Consider the following 18,227-nt stretch of genomic DNA (forward strand, 5'->3'; position numbering starts at 1 on the left):
TAAAATCACAGCTATAATGGCACCAATCATATGCTTTGTACGTTTTAGTAGTTTGGTAAAAAATTCATTAACAACACTATCCAAAGGATTTTGGGACCATTCTCTTCCTAATTTAACAGGTAGCCAAATATGAGTTCTTTGTGGAGAATCATAATACTACCACTGTCATTAAAATTAAGAGAGGAATTAATGCAAGAATATAGGCGACAATTAAAACAAAAAATAGTAGGATAACATGTAAAATTTCCCACTAAAAATACATAAGGCAGAGGTACACAAGCAGTTACATTTTAAGATTTGTACAAAGTAAAATTATAAGTGGATGCAGAGTTCGCCATCCGCGAAAACAATCCATTTGGTAGCATCACGGGTTTCAGCGCAGCTGCGACCTTCCAAAGATGAGTTTGATCAGCAGTGGATAGACATGAAAGCCCATCGAGCAACTATAATGCCCCCATCTCCCCAGGTCATCAATTGAGCTCCAGTAAGCGATCCATTAATGGCATCCAGCATCCTAGTAACGTTTGATAAATCACATCTGGTCATATTCCATTCTGAACATGTGTTAATAAATTGTCCAAAAGTTGCCAAATTAATACAATTATTGAACATTTTTCCAAATGTTCCTCTACACTCTTGCCACACAAAAGGCTAATATTTTAAATCAATATAAGTAAAATCAGGGCACATTGGTAAGGATAACTCGCTTTCCCAGCTACTATTAATGGACTAAGTAGTTAATCGCTGCAGCTGTGTTTTAGAATTGGAAGTGTGTTTCCCAGGTAAAACCCAATGTTGCCAATTCATAAGTAAACTTGGAGGAGGCTCCAGAAAAACAGGCAAGGAATGAGTATAGTAAGTAAAATTTAAAAACTATCATTATCCTTATTGTACAGTGTCAAATTATTCCAAGGAGGAGATAAAACAGCAGGAACAATATAGACGGTTATATCCATGTCTCCCCAAACAACAGGTTCCAATAAAGGAGGGTTAGGAATAAAGGCCCAATAACTTACATTAGCATTATCATGTACAGAATTTACAGTAAGCAGGGCACACATGGCCAGAACAAGTTCTCAGCTGTGACAGGTTTACCAGTCTGTTGTAACATCTTTTGTCCTTCTCCAGTCAACTTTTAAACCTGCCCCCAGGTGGGCAGTGGCGATTTATTCTTCCTCAACTGGTGGCCGATTCCTTGCAGGATATGGGGCTGTCCTCACTGGGCTGCGTCTGTCTCCATCATGCAGGAAGCCAGTATTGTTTGCCATCCCGTGAAGACACAAAACTCTATCCTCGCCCGTTATGTAATAATTTTCCTAGTTGCCATTCTGCTTTCAATGTAATCTTAATCCATGTGGGAGCATTTAAATAATTTTTTTTTATATTTGTTCAAAATGGCACTCAGCTCTAGTTAAAATATCTCCTTGTGGTAAGTTTAAAAGTTAAGAACAAAAAGAGCTTGATGTAAAATTATTTTAGGTTTTTGCATGGAAAACCACAAGTTATTCATACCTTCATCCAACCTTTTCCTCCTTTTTAATTTTTTAATTTGTTGTTTTAGTGTGCCATGAACTCGTTTAATAATAGTTTGTCCTTGGGGGTTATACTCTATTCCTGTAATATGTACCACATCATAAAGTTCTCAAAATCTTTTAAATTTGATATTTTTAGGCTGGTCCATTATCAGTCTTTATTTTTGCAAGCAATCCCATAATGTCAAAAGCTTCCAAGAAGTATTCTATTACATGGTTAACAGTTTCTCCAATAAGGGCAGAAGCCCAAACAAATTTGGAATAAGTATCTATTGTAACATGTACAAACAAAAAACGGTCAAAGGCTTGTACATGGGTTATATCCATTTGTCAGAGCTTGTTAGGTGGTAATCCTCGAGTATTTACTCTAGCAGGTACAACTCTCAAATGCATTGGTCTGCAGATAGGACACCTTTTAATAATTTGTTTAGCTTGAGAATAAGGTATTTTATGATGCATATGTGAATGACCAGCATTTGTATGTAAATGAGCATGATCCTGTTCAGCAGAAGCAAAACTAACTAATTTATCAACCTGATTATTGCCATACACACGGTACCCAGGTAACGAAGAATGACCCTTAATGTGAGTTACAAACACTTTGGCTTTACATTGTTTCAGTAATGCTTGTAATTGTTTAAATAACTGATTTATCTGGGGTTTAGATGAATATGTAATAGCAGTGACTATATTAGTCACATCTACTACAGCATAGGCAGAATCAGTAACAATATTAATATGTCCCACAAAATCTTGCAACACCTTAATAATAGCAAAAGTTCATTTTGTTGAACTGATGCTAAAGTAGTTGTTTGTACCCAATATTTATTTGTTGCACAATAAGCACTTTTTATTTTGGAGCCATCTGTAAAACCGGTAAGAGCAGTGGGAATAGGGGCCTTGGTAATTATATCATTAATGACAAATTGTTGTTTATGCAAGCAATCCCACAATCTACCTTTGGGAAAATGATAGGAAAATTGCCCACTAAACTTTACTAATGCTATTTGTAGCATTTCAGACATGTTTAACAAATATTTTACTTGGTCTTTTGGCAAAGGAAAAATAATTTTAAATAAATCATACCCCGATAGGGTAAATACCTGTTGCCTGGCCTGTTGAATAATAATTGTCAACTGTTGTTCATAAGGCATAATATTCTTTGTAAATCTATGCCTTGTATAAATCCATTCTAATCGTAGCTCATTTTGTCCTATAATTCCTGTTGGGTATTTCCATGTATCCAAAATATATAAATTTATGGGTTGATTCAGTGTTACTCGATGTAAAAACATTTCTTTTTTATTTTTTGCTCTACAAATTGCAATTTATTTTTAGCCTCCTTAGTTAAAGATTTTTGCTATGTAAATCAGGCTCCCCTTGTAACAATTAAAACAAACTATGTAATTGATAATTAGGAATTTCTAAGGCTGGTTGCATCCAATTAATATCTCCTAATAGCTTTTGAATATCATTTAACGTATGTAATTGATCATGTCATAAAGATATTTTTGAGGTGTCACATTTTGTCTGGAAATAACATATCCTAAATATTTACCCACTGTATCTTTTTGTATTTTTTAGGTGCTATTTTATTTGTGATAAAAATTTAACACAGGGTTTATTAGTTTTTTTAATTACTTTAGGCCAAGAGCCATAATGCTCTTCTACTGCCCGAATCCTTTCCCATGCTATGTCTTGTAACTGCTCATGGATCTCTTTCGGAGAGTTCACTTGCATACAAGCATCCACACTTGTTCTGTTACACTCAACATGGGAAAGGTTATGACCTGTAGGGGTGGATTACTGCTCTGCGCATTTTGTCTAGACCTTTCTGTACATAACTAAGTAAACCACATTTGCCATTGTAGGTATTTAGGTTTCTTAAGCAAGGCTCTACAAAGCATCTTCCAATCCTCGGGAGCAAAATTATTGTAATGTCGAGCAAGCCCATTAAGCAATTTCTTAACATAATGATACTGAGGTCTATACAAATCACTGCCTTTTTAAGTTCACCAATATCATAAACAGCAACACCTTCATATCTGGCTGGTTGAGCTATACCATTCATAGGGGGTGGTTGAATTACAGCATAAGAAAAAATAGGCATTTCATCATCAAACTCACTGTCTGTGTCCTCTGTTTTGTGAGGGAGTGACGCTGTAAAAATTGTATCAGCCAGTGGAGGAGCCGAAGGCTGCTTTACTTTCACTTTATCAGGTTCTTCTTTCACTCTGCTAACTTCCAACTCCATATGTTGTAATTTTGATAAAATCAATTCCATTTGCCCAGACATTTTATTTACACTTTCAGTTTGTTCCTATTCAGCCCATTTTTACCTCTAGTTTTTTCTCTGTTAATTGCAATGGATCCTTATCTATTGAGTCCTTAACCTCAGAGTCCAATTGTAAATCTACAATAGAAGGGGTGGCCTCTTTCTTTAAGTCTGCTATTAATGTTTCCTCAATCAAAGCTTTAAAAAGTGTATGTAAAATAGCCCAAATGGACCAAAATCTAATCTCTTCCCCTTCTCGAACAGCTCTTTCTACATTATTCTTCACTCTTTCCAATTATCAACATGTAATGTTCCTTTATCGGGGAACCAAGGATTCCATTCCCTAAGTACATTAATATACATTTCTATGTCAAAAGAAGAAATATTTAAGCCATAGGCCGCAAGTAAATGTTTAAGCATATGTAAGTACAGAGTAGATTTAACTTGTCCCATCACCCGGCAATTAAAAGTACTTACCTGAATATCCCTTCCTGAATTCAACAATGTATGGTCCCTGTTTGGGCGCCAATTGTCAACGTCTAGTTCACTGGGGTCCCTTGGTAAGGGTGAGGAAATCACCAGGACACAGGGGATGCAGAGTGAAAACAGCAATTGCCACTGCATGCTGTGCTTTATTGTTAGTAGGTATTTAAAGACAAGCAAGCATGATCTTTGCCAAGATTTGGTCAGAAGACATTCACACAAAAATTTCAACAGATACATTTTTACTTGACCTATGAGAAAATGTCTTGGTATATTATTATCTAAACTATTTTAGAGCAAGCTCAAACCACTTCACCAATCTCAGGAAAATGTTTGACCAGCTGTTCATCTATGCTTAAGAAAGCAGAAGAGCTACTTCCTCCGCTCCCAGGAGTCTGTGACATGTGTTTTGAGATAGGGAGAGAGAACATTTTCCCTCTCTAGCCCGGCGTGCCAAGAGCTTTCCTAATCCCAAACACAGTCCTCAGATAATCCTGAGACTGGAGCCTGTATCATTCTGCCCCCTCAACATAGACACTGAGTCTTCAAACTCTATGATTCATTTTTTAAGGCTTTTACACTTTCCATGAAATAGACCCTTTACATCTTTGGTGAGTTTAATTCCTAGATACTTTTTTATTGTGAATAGGTTTGTTTCCTTGATTTCCATTTCTGCTTGTATATTGTTGGTGTGCAGAAAGACGACTGATTTTTGTGGGTTAATTTTGTATCCTGCTACTTTGCCAAATTGGTTTATAAGCTCTAAGAGTTTGGGGCTGAGCTTTAGGGATCATTAATTTATAAAATAATGCCATCTGAAAAAAAAATAGATAGTTTGTCTTCTTCCTCTCCTGTGTGGATCCCTTTAATGTCTTCTTCTTGCCTTATTGCTCTGGCTAAGAATTCCAGAATTACATTGAAGAAGAGTGGAGATATTGGGCATCCTTGCCTTTTTCCTGTTTTTAGAGGAATTGGTTGTAGTTTTTCCTCATTATAATATTGGCCTTTCATCTGCCATGTAAGGCTTTTATGGTCTTTTCAAATGTTCCATATATTACTATTTTTTTCCAGAACTTTTAGCATGAATCAGTGCTGAATTTCATCAAAAACCTTTTCTGCATCAATGTTGATATTCATGTGGTTCTTGACCTTGGATCTGTTGATGTAATGGATTACATTTATTGACTTACATATGTTAAACCATCCCTGCATCTCTGGGATGGAGCCTACTTGGTTATAATGTATGATTTTTTTTGTGAGGTTTCTGGATTCTGTTGTCTGCAATTTTATTGAGGAGCTTTGCATCTGTCTTAATAAAAGAGATTGGTGTATAGTTCTTTTTTTGTTGAGTCTTTGCCTGGTTTGGGTATGAAGGTGATATTGGTTTCATAGAATGAGTTTGGGATTACTCCCTCTGTTTCTATTTCTCTGAAGAGCTTGAGGAGTATGGGAATTAGTTCCTCTTTAAAGGCCATATAGAATTCTGTAGTGAATCCATCAGGTCCTGGGCTTTTACAGTTGGAAGACTTCTGATTACTTCTATTATCTCTTTGTAGGTTATTGACATGTTTAATTGATTTATTTCTTCTTGTTCTGTTTGGGCAATTTCTTTTCAGGCAGGAAAAGAATTTATTTACCGAACTGCTGCCCCCACAATGCATGGTTAAAAGCATGGCTGAAAAGGAAGGGGTGACCCACCTTTGGACCAGGACTTATCTAGGCCACGGACAGGAGAAGGTGTGGCCAGGTGGGGGAAATGTGTGGCCACACTGGATCCAGATGTGACCTCAAGGTCTGGTACCCTCTTAAGATCAGATGGGAGGCATGTGACCACAGGTGGCCCAGGATGTGACTTAGCAAGAGGGGAAAGTGACTGCTTCCAGGTCTGCCAGTTACCTATGTAACAGATACTGGGCTGAAACTTAGCCACGAGGGAGGAAGGTGTCCCTGTTCCGACCTTATATTCCAGCCTTTTGATAATTATGAAAAAAGGGTGAAGATTCTCTCTGGCTACTTCCTGTTTTCACGGGTGTCAACAGTAAGGGTAAAAGGCTGAGATATGGTCCCCTCTAGGAGAAGGCAACAGGAAAAAGCTGTCACTTGGACAGTGAGTGCTTAGATGAAGTCGAGAGGAAGCAAGTCTCTTGGATGAAGTCTGGAGAAGACTCAGGCATTGAGGGACTGAAAAAATACTATAGAGCAAATAAATAACAAGAGGAAGGACTTGGGGCTGAAAATGTTGGTACAAATGTCGCTAGCTATTTCTGACATCTGGTGACTAGGTAGAGGATAAGTCAAGTAACAAAGACAAGAATATAAATTCCTTTCCAGTTGAAAGTTAGACAGGTATTGACATTAGATGGGCAGTCTTCTTTCTTCTATTGATCTCCCGGCTCTGGTTAATTTTCAAAGGGCAGGCACAAAATGAATGATGTGATAATATCTCCTCTTACTCCTTTCCATTTTTCCTTGTTCCCCAGACTGGCTGAATCTAGGTGCTTGTTACTGGGATGGTTTGTCCAAGTTGGTGTTCAAGGAGGTTTGAACTCAAGACCTGGCACTGTCCCTGAGCACTTCTGCTCAAGGCTAGCTCCTACCACATTGAGTTATAGTACCACTTGCAGTGTTTGCTGGTTAGAGATAAGAGGTTTGAGCAAATGCTTCCTGCCTGGCTGATTGTAGGTTATTTGGGAAATGGAGTCTGAGGGATTTTTCAGCCCGGCCTGGCTTTAAACTGCAATCTTTGCCACAAAAACCCTTTGTTATTTCCAACTAAAGTAATAAGGATATCAAATAGAATAAGTAGAGCTTACCTGGTCCTTATCAAGAATTGACCAAATATTCTGCAATGAAAAAACTCATTAGATGAGAGAATCTTAGGACACATATGCCCAATATTTTAGAATCATGTTGTCAGTACTAGAACACAACACAAAACAAAAAAGGCAAAATGCTAAACCTAAATTTATTGACAGAATTTTTTAGACATCTTTGCTAACAAAGCACATCAGATGGTTGGGCCTCAGTTACCAGAGTCTGTGAAAAGAGCAACTTGATAGCAAGGCACATTAGAATAGGTGGTTGGAGGAGTAGTAAGCTTGGTGGAGCGGTAAGTGTTGGATGGGGCCAAACCCTTAATCCACCATGTGGCCAAGATGGTGAACTCAAGATGGCGAATTTCGGAAAAAAAGCAAAGAAAGCCTAAACAAAAAATCAAGCTTAGTTTGGCAAGCCTTTGAGAGGGAGCCCAGAGGGGGTCCCTGGAACCCAGCCCATATTCCATTCTTCAGGACACAATCCAAAAAGGTGTAGAAAAGAAAGACAGTGATATAGAAGTTGGACATGAATAGCAGAGAGCATAGAGAACCTGAAAGTAAACAGACTTCTGACCATGTACCATTGCAGAGGCAATAATTGTCTAAATCTGAGAATAGCATTAAAACATTAGGTGCTCTGGCTATCCAGAGAGCACAGGGGGCATACCAAAGGGGTTTCACGGCTCGGGCATGACTCACAGCACCCAGTAAATGTGTAGGAGACTCAGTCTGGTGAATGAAGAAGAGCTGACCAGGCAGAAGCAGCATCTCGACTTTCCACAGAGACCTCTAAAGAGAAATGGCCAAGCCCCACAAACCTAGCATCCTCAGCTTCATAGGTGACCAGCCTTTCGTCTAAAGACCATACGAGCTATCTGTCATGGTGCCACATCTGCAGAGAGATTGACCAACAGAGAGCCATAGAGAGTAGTTTCACTCACCAGACTGGACATGTAATGCGGATGTGCATGTGAAGGCCAACAATGGTATTGCTTAAAAGTCTCAAGGCAGTTTGGTTCACAGAAAAGTGGTGGTTAGGAAATTCTAACATTTCTGACTCAAAAACCACATCCGAATCATGACACCATATGTAAGGTATATGAAATAGGTAGGTTTCATTAGGAAGCCAATGAAGAGAACACCACATGCTATTCAGGCAGGAAAAGATGTTTGTTTACCGAACTGCTGCCCCCACAATACATGGTAGAGAAGCATGGCTGAAAAGGAAAGGGCGGAATAGAAATTTGAATTTCTGTAGAAATTTATCCCTCTCTGCTAGGTTTTCCTTCCTTTGTGATTAGAGTCTGGAATTACTTCTTTACGATTGTTTGGATATCTTGGATGTCTGTTGTAATTTTCCTGGGATATCTCTGGTATTATTGATTTGGGTCTCCTCTCTTATTTTGTTAGTTACTTTTGCCAGTGGTCCCTCAGTTTTATTGACTTTAAAAAAAAAACTTTTCATTTTATTAATTTTATTTATAATTTTCTTAGTCTCTACCTCATTAATTTCAGCTCTTATTTCAGTTATCTCTTTCTGTCTAGCAAATTTAGGTTCAAATTTTTATTGTTTCTCTAGCAGTTTTAGTTGCATCATAAGATTGTTTACTTGATCTTTGTTTTCTTTTTTTCTTTTTTCTTTTTTTGGAGGGTGGGGTCTGGTCATGGGGCCTGAACTCTGGGCCTGGGCGCTGTCCCTCAGCTCTTCAGCTCAAGGCTACCACTCTACCACTTGAACCACAGTGCTACTTCTGGCTTTTTTTCTTTTTGCTTATGTGGTGCTGAGGAATTGAACACAGGGCCTCATGCATGCAAGGCAAGTATTCTACCACTGAGCCACTTTCCCAATCCGGTCTTTGTTTTCTTGATGTGTCCACTGAGAGCAATAAATTTGCTCCTCAGGACTGCTTTTGCTGTGTCCCATAGATTTCGTTGTGATGTTTCTTCATTTTCATTGAATTGTAGGAAGTTTTTAATTTCTTCTTTAATTTCTTCTGTGACCCATGTATTGGTCAATTGAGTTCTGTTTAATTTCCATGTGTTTAAGTTTTTTCTACTTCATGCCGTATTATTGAGAACTAGTTTGATTCCAGTATGAACTAAGAAATGATCTATTTCAGAAAAAAATAGGGGGTTGGCAAGAATAAGACCTTGCTGGTGTGAATGCCTGTAATTCTAACTATTCAGGCGGCTCAGATATGTGTATTCAGGTTCAAAGCCAGTCCAGGCAGGAAAGTTCACGAGACTTTTCTGGGGTTGTTCAGCACCACACCCTGCCTCTAGTCTGGGGTTGTTCACCCCCTTTGCCACCATTGGCCTGGCTGGGCTGCTTATGAAAACCAGTATGGAGGAGCGCTGCACCCCACTATGGGTCCGGAGATGTTCGCTGCTGCTGTTGATGCCGCTGCTGCTGCCACAGCTTTTGCCACTGCCTCAGCTGCTGCCACTGCCCCAGGATCAGCTGGGCCACTTATGCAAGCCAGGCACCCCACCACCAGTCAGGTGTTAACCACTGCTGCTGCCTCAGGTTAGGCTGGGCTCCTTATGTGGACCAGTATGGAGAGGCACAAACCGTCACGGATGTGGAGTTGTTCACTGCAGCTGTCCCCACCCCATTCACTGCTGCTGCCCCGGGCTGGCCTGGGCTCTTCCTGTGGGCTAGTGTCAAGAGGCATTGTGCCCGGAGTCTGGGTTGTTTGCCACCACTGCCAGCTGCCGTTGCTTCTCCAGGTTAGGCTAGGCTGTTTAAACCACCAGGACAGAGGTGCCACGCTGCCAGTCTTGGGTCATTCGCCACTGCTGACAGCTGCTGCTGCTCCTGATTGGAATGGGCTGCTTGTACCAGTCAGGAAGAGCTATGCCAGGGAGGGTGAGGCGAGTTTTCGTGCTGGCTCTGCCTTCTGAGATTTCTGCTTGTATTCTCTAGGTTGGCACCACCTCTTGGCAGTCTTCTGAGAGCCTTGGGATGCTTGTGAGGTCCACAGACAGTCCAGTGCCTGGCCACTTATGGAGCCTGGCATGAAACCCCACCAATTAAGCTGCTTAGAGTGGAGCCCCATCACCAACTACGGGTGGGGGAAGGGTCTTCCCACTTTACTGTCTGTGTAGGGTTTTCCCTTTTCTTTTTTCACTTCCTGTATCTCTCTGAGTAATTGCCTTTTTTGTGGGTCATTTGGAGAAACAGAGCATTGAAATCCAAACTCTTTATTTGGTTGGAGAGAGCTGAGGTGTTTCCCTGCTGTTCCATCACCATCTTGGCCCCTCCCTTTCAGGTGGAGTTTTTCTTAGGTGGCCAGTGGGCCTTGATTACCAAAGGATAGGTACATAAAAGAATATGTTTTAATGCCTGCAGTCTGTAGTTAGACATTTCTGTTAATATAACCTTCCCAAGTTTAGGAACCAAAGGGGGTGGTCTACACTAAAGTATTTCAAAGGGATTAAATCCTTTAACATAGAAGCTACATCTTGCTCAAAGGAGAGCAAAGTGGAGGAGGCTTACATAGCCATGGCCAGTATCTGTATTTAATTTAGTTAGTTTCCTTTAAGGTCATATTCATTCTTTCTAGTGTCTTGGACTCTATGGTCTATAAATGGATTGTAACTTCCAATTTATTCCTAGGATGTTAGTTAATAATTAAGAACTTGGACCATGAATGCAGGGCCATCTCTGGACCCCAAAGCTAAGGGTAAGCCAAATCAAGGAATTATTACACACCTCAGCTCAGCCTGAAAAATTGTCCACTATTACTAACAGATACCAATAGCTGTACTTTCCAGGCTTTACATCTGTGCAGTCCACTTTCCCAAATTCATGATCTGAGGTTCCTCATATATGAATTCTTTCTATAGGTTCCAGCTTTTCAGCATTTACCTGATGGAAATTACCTACACACATTACAAAGAATTGTCAGGCTGAGGGTCCACTGGTTTTCAGAAGTTTTAGGCAGTGGCCTCATTCAATTTACTTGGGTGCAAATATCTATATGTAAACTGACAGAAAGATTGAACCTGTATGTTATTTTCACAAGTTCAGTATCAACATTTGCACACTTATTAATACTGTGTTTGCTTCTTCTTTTAATCTTAACGACTAGTAGTTTTAGAGAACCAACTGGTTTTGGAGTGGTCTCCCAAGCTACGTGATCAGCTCAGATGTTTCCCTGTATCTTAGTGTCTCTAGTTTCTTTACTTCCTGTATTGTACTCTGAACCTTGGAGTCTTCTTCCATTTTATTCTCCTCCTTTTCTCTCAAACTTGCTTTCGTGATCCCACTCTAGTTCTCAATGTGCTCCTTAACCTGCAAGTGTTTTGGCAGGGTCACAGGAGAGTTCCTTTGACTAGCCAACTGCTGCTCCTTCTCACAACACCTTTGCTTGCTCTTCAGCTCCTCCCTTAAGTTCACAATGGTGCTATTGAGAGGTAATTTTTCCCACCTCCACCTGTTCCATTGGGACATGAAGTTTCTGCATTACATTTATGGTGAAAATCTCAGCAGTCTTTTTGGCTTTTTTTTCTAGTAGTCTCTCTTTCTAGTTTTCCACTTTAGTGTATTTTTGTGACAGATCTTCCAACTGTTTGTTTAGCTCTTCTGTTTTTGTTCCTAATGTTCTTTTCCTTTCCCCGGCACTCTCTGTCAGAGCATGTGGTCCTTTAACTCTTTCTGAATAGTACCAATCTCTTTCTTGAGCCTGATATTTTCCAGTTCACTTTTCCTGGCCTCCTCTTCTATGACACAGCACTTCCCCGTCTTCTCTGCTAATTACTCTTTCCTTCTTTCTCTGTTGCTTTGAATTTCTGGTGACACTCTTCAAAGCTTATAATCAACATGTACTTCAGCCTAATACATTCTTATATCAGGTCCAGCTCCTTTGTCATGGCGATGATTTCCTAATGCAGCATTAGGATCTCTTCTTGGCCTCACTTGTGGTTAGCAAGGATGGCAGCATTGCTGTCCTGTGCTTGTTTGCCTCTGACCTGTGGTCCCCTAATTTGCCTCATGCTCACCCAGGCTAATGTACTTGAATTTCATTTGATTTTGAGTGTTTTCGAGGTTCCTTTTGAGGACTTTCTTCTCATTTTTGACTCACACATGTTCCTAATTTATATCTTCAAATCTTTTCTTCACGTCAAATAATTTTCTCTGTTTTCTCCAATGTGCTCTTCTATGTGCTTTTAATCTCTTGGTGGGTTTTGACTGGTACATATTGGAGACTCAGTCTTTTATTAGACTATGTTTTGAGATAGAAGGGTGGAATTTTTTCTTTGCCACATTTCTTAAGTTCAGAGGGCTGCTTTTTAAATTGAACATAGTTGGAATTCAGAGCCCCAAGCTCCTTTGTATGTTTCTCCAGAGATATGAACACATTTTCCAGGTGGTTAATGTGATTAATTAACCTGTCCTTTTCTATCTTTCTCCTCCTTGGGCATTCCTTTTCCCAATGTCTATTTTGTTTGCAATAAGCACACTGATGTAGTCCTAGAGGTTCCCTATTGCCATTTGCAAATGAATTGTACTGTCTTTGCCAAGGGTTTCTTGATCCCTATTCTGGTGCTCCTACCAAAACTCAAACCCTCTTCTTAGACTCTTTTTCCCGGGTATCTCTGTTAACAAACACCCTCTGTGTGACTAATTCCAAATTAGAATAAACTTTTCCCTCAAAACCTTCTAACTTTTGAAGCTTTCTTCTAATATTTGGGGCTGTCTGGGTAACAAATGCAATATTTAGGAGGACTCTTTCCTTCTCCAGGGCTTCAAGATCTATAGGCCTATATATCCTATAGGCTTCTGGGAGAAGTTTCATAAAAGCATTAGGGTACTCACTGGGGAACTGTAAAATCTCACCCACCTCAGATTGATGATTTGGCTTTTTAGCCACTGCGGTATCCCTGCTAACAGAACCTGGCAATAATAGGTAAGCAGCTCCATACCTCAATTGTTGTTAGTCTCAGCTTGGGTAAGTATGCGCAAAGACTTGCTGGTTCAATAGTGGGGCTACTCCCTGGTCGAAGGACCACCTTCAAATCACCAAGCAGGATTCATTCCCTTTTCTACCAGGTGAAAAGTGCCTGTAAAATTTGCTGACACTCATCCCAGATGTGCTTGTGTTTGAAAATTACTGTCTCTAATGAAGTAATGAGCCCCTTTTTGCTGAAAAGGATGGATTTTGCTGTTTCCAGTTATACAGGTCACTAGTTGTAAAGGGAACATATATTAGAAATGGGGCTTGCCCACCATCTCCTCCATGTTCCTATCTCAAAGGTAATAAGGGTAACATACCACATTGTAGCACCTCAGACTGGTACAAGTAACCACTTTTGGTATGGGAGGACTTAACATTAGAGGTGCTGATGGTAAAGAAAAGGAGAGAGAGAACATCAGTGCATCTTCCTCTGAGGAATTCTGTAAACCTGGAGGAGAATATGTTTTGGATATGACACCTTTAGGCCTTGTTCTCCCATCCTGAGAAAAAGGAGTAAACAGAGGTGCATACAGGACACAGAACTATCAGCATACACACACAGACCAATAGCCACAGACAACCCACATGTCCCATACCTCTCAATGTTGACCTCTACAGGAGGTCCCAGATGACAGAGAGAATGTCCCAGATTGTCTCTTGAGGAGGCCACAGATGATCTTTGGAGGATGTCACATATGTCATTCCTAGGAGGCCCTAAAAGACCTCTCATGGAGGTTTCAAATGGCTTCCCAAGAAAGTGTTAGATGACCTCCAAGGGATGTCCCAGATGTCCTCTCAATGTGGCTGAGATTACCTCTCGAGTAGCTCCCAGATGGCCACTCACAAAGGCCACATATGAACTTCAGAGGAGGTTCCAGATAACCTTCTTGAGAAAGCCACAGATTACATCCAGAGAAAGTCCTATATGGCTTCTCAAGGAAGTCCTAGATGATGTCCGAAGATAGTCATACATTTCTCATCAAGGTAACCCGAGATGACCACCCAAAGAAGCTCCAGATGACCTCAGGTGGTGGTCCTAGATTGCCTCATAACGAACCCCCAATGACTACTTTTGAAGAGGTCTCAGGTGGCCTCCTGAAGAAGCCCCAGATGACCTCTGGAGAAAGTCCAAGATGGCCCCTGGAGAAGGCCCCAGATGAACTCCAGAGTAGGTCTCAGATGGCTTCTTAAGGAAATCGCAGATGTACTCTTGATGAGGTTCCAGATGGTTTCCTTTGGAAACCATACACGGCCTCTCAAAGAGTTCCCTCTAGAGGGGGTCCTCAAAACAGGCTGGCAAGCTTGCCCAGACTTGTCCTTAGTGGTACCTAAATGACTTTTGTCCATGTTGGTTCTTTGCAGACAAACACTCGAGGTAGACTCTCAACCCTGAGTGCTGACACTCTCTCCTATGGGGATTTTTCTCTGGGTCCAAGGCCTGATGCAATCCAAATGGATTATGTCAATGGGGTCTCTAAAAATTAGGACCTCTATAGTTGAAGAGAATCCATCGAGACACAGTTAATATAATAAATGTTCTCCAAACCATCAACCCCCAAAATTATGATATCGAAAGCTCCAAACATCAAAGGGCAAGCCTTTTTCTCCCCTTCCTTTGTCTCTCCTTCAGAGTCCTATACTTCTTTCGAGGTCTTTCCCTTTTTCTCTTCTACCAGTTCTTTCTTCTCTTCAGGCCTCTCCACTCTCCACAGGCCTGAACTCCTTTGCCAGGGTCGTCAGTTGCCATTCTTCACCTCCTGCTCTCCCTCAACATCCTCTCCTCCGAGGTTTTCCCCTTATGCTATCATACCACTTTTTTCCTTCCAGGACTTTTCCCTTCTATTGAAGTCTGTACCCTTTCTCCACTCCAACTGCCTAACATTTTTCAACTGTCACATCCCAAACTGCCCACAGCCCAGTAAATTCTTAACAGCTCAACACGTGGAGATTAATGCACCAGCCCGTCCCACCGAATGTCCCACCTTCTTTGGTGGCATATTTTGTCCGCTCCAGCTTGCCAGGAGATGGGGCCACACTGATTATTGGACCCTATATATTACTGGAACCCTGCTGATTATTACAGTCTCTTCCTTGTGAACTGGTAGCAATTGAAATTGGAAATTTGATTGTGATATTACAAAGTCGTTGTGACATCACAAGCCCATTTTGACACAATCACCACCACGACATCACGAAGCCATTGTGACAACATTGTCATTGTTACATCATGATTCCATTGTGACATCTCAAATCTATTATGACCTCTTAGCTCCTTTGAAAAATCACATCCCCTTTTCAACATCACAGTCCATTTGTGTACCTATATCCTTGTTGTTAAGTAATGACAATTGAGATCAGACATGCCACTATAACATCAAAAAGTGTTTGTGACATCCTCAACAGTGTCACATCACTTTTTCATTATGGAAACACCACCTCATTGTGACATCATCAAACTCAATTCATTGTGACATCATCAAACTCAATGACATATTGCATTATGACAACAATTCTCATTCTAACATCATAGACATATTGTGAATGCCTATTCTGTGATTCTGTGGTATGAGAGTTGATATGAGAAACTCACTTTTGTGTCTACATAACCATTTTGACATCATTATCACTTTGTGACATCACAGTGCCATTGTGCTATCACTAACACAATGTGACATTACAAACTTCTCTTGTCCTCATAACTTTTGTGACATGCTGACATTGTGATATCTTAGAACTTTTGCCCTCATAATTTGTTTTCAACCTCATATTTCATGTATGACATGAGATAGCAGAAATCCACTGTGACATCATGACCATTGTGATATCACACTGACAGATGTCATGATCATCATGTCATATTGTGACCTCACAAAAAGTTTTGTTGTCACAGTTAGTTTCTGATGCCATACAGATAAGGGGTAATCGTAGGTCTATGATGTCATAATTGGTTGGTGATATCAAAATGGTATAAAGGATCCCATTTGTCATGAAATCACAGAGAATAAGAGTTCACAAACAGACTGTGGTGTCTCCAAAGGCAGGTGATGTCACAAATGTGATGAAGTCCTAAAAGGCTTGTGATGTCACAGTGTGACACAATGTTCATGATGTCTGTCAGTATGATGTCATAATGATCATGATGTCACAGTGGATTTCTGATGTCACATATCATAACTGAAATATTATAAGGTTGAAAGCAGATTACAAGCTCATAAAGGGCCTAAGACATCACAATTGCAGCACATCTCAAGACATGAGGACAGGGCAGATTTGTGATGCCACGGTGTGTTAGTGATATCACCATGGTACTATGATGTCACAAAGTGATTATGATGCCATAAATTTATGAGATCATAATGGTTTTCTGATATCAACCCACATGCCACATTTCAAATAGAATGAAATAAGAGAATAGGCATTTACAATGTGTCTGTAACATCACAATGACAATATAATGTCATAATGCTATGAGGTCAATGTAAATTGGTGATGTTGCAAGGAAGTAATGGTGTCATAATGAATATGTGGTAATGGGGTCACAAAGGTTTTGTGATGTTACAATGGCATATATGAATTCAATCGTCATGTGTTCACAATGAGGATATGCGTACACATATGGACTGTGATGTCACAAATGCCATGTGTGTTTTCAAAGGTTCTTAGGGGTCATGATAGCTTTATGATACAGTTGTGATGAGGTCACCATGGGTTTTTGATATCATGATGATTTTGTAATATCTCAAACACATGTCCCATTTCAATGGCTAGTATTTCACAATGTGCATAAATTTCACAGAAGGAGCTTGAAGTCCTAATGGACATGAATTTTTAAAAATGTTATGAGGTCATATTAGGTTTGTGAATATACAATGGGACAGTGATATCACCATGGCAATATCAACTCACTACATCATGTCAAAATATTCTTTTGGTGTCACAATTAGTTGATGATGCCACATTGGTGATGAAGGCACAAAAGATTGGTGATGTCACAATGTGTCGGGCATGTCACAATTACATGATGGTTCTCAATTGTCTTTAACTTACAATGAGTATATGAATTCACAAAGGTACTGCAGCTTCTCCAAAAGTATGTGTTGTCACAAATATATTGAAATCCTAAAAGGTTTGTGATGTCAGAATTTGGCACAATGGTTATGACATCTGGCATTGTAATCTCACCATGGTCATGATGTCACAGGGAATTTGTGATATCAAATGTCATATGTGAAATCTAACGAGGTCAACAGATTATGAGGACAAAAAGGCCTAAGGTATCAGAATTGCAGCGCACAAAAGTTATGATGACAGGATAGGTTTGGGTTGTCATGGTGGGTTAGTGATATCACAATGGCAACGTGATGTACAAAGGGATTGTGATGTCACAATGGTTATGAGTTCACGATTTGGTTATGATATCAACCTACAGGCATATTTGAAATAGAATAAAATCAGAAAAGGCATTCATACTGTGTCTATGATGTCACAATGACAATGTGAAGTTCTAATTCTATCACATCATTTTTGTTTTGTGATTTCACAATAAGCAGATGGTGTCAAAACTTCAATGTGATGTCACAATTGTGATGATCTCACAAACTGTTTTTGATGTTAAAATGTCATGTATGATTCTCAATTGTTAATATTTCACAGTGGGGATTTGGGTATACAAAGGGTCTGTGAAGTCACAGAGCTATGTATTTTTCAAAGGTTATAAGAGGTCATAATAGATTTGGGATGTCACAATGTGATCCTGGTGTCAAAACAGCAATGTGATTTCACAGTGGTTTTGTGATGTCACAGTGGTGATGAGGTCACAATTGGTTAGTTATGTCACGAGTTTGTAATATCACAATTATTTGCCCAATTTCAATTGCTCCTAGTTCACAATGAGGACATTGTAATAACTATCAGTGCCCATATAATCCACGGGAACAGATAGTCATCATGGCCTCCTGGTCTAGACCACCGGAGAGGGGAGTGCATGCCACTGGTGGGGGAAGGACATGCTGCTGAAGGAGATAGGATATCAAGCCCCACATGGTGAGCTGCCAAGAAGTGATTTGGCATGGACATTTGGGAAGTTATGTTTGAAAACTCTTATGCAGGAAAAATATTCCAGTGGGGGAAGGGTACAGCCTATATATAAGATGCATGTTCA

Source organism: Dipodomys spectabilis, unplaced genomic scaffold (genome assembly GCF_019054845.1).
Source record: "Dipodomys spectabilis isolate Male_0828 unplaced genomic scaffold, ASM1905484v1 ptg000134l, whole genome shotgun sequence".
Classification (NCBI taxonomy): domain Eukaryota; kingdom Metazoa; phylum Chordata; class Mammalia; order Rodentia; family Heteromyidae; genus Dipodomys; species Dipodomys spectabilis.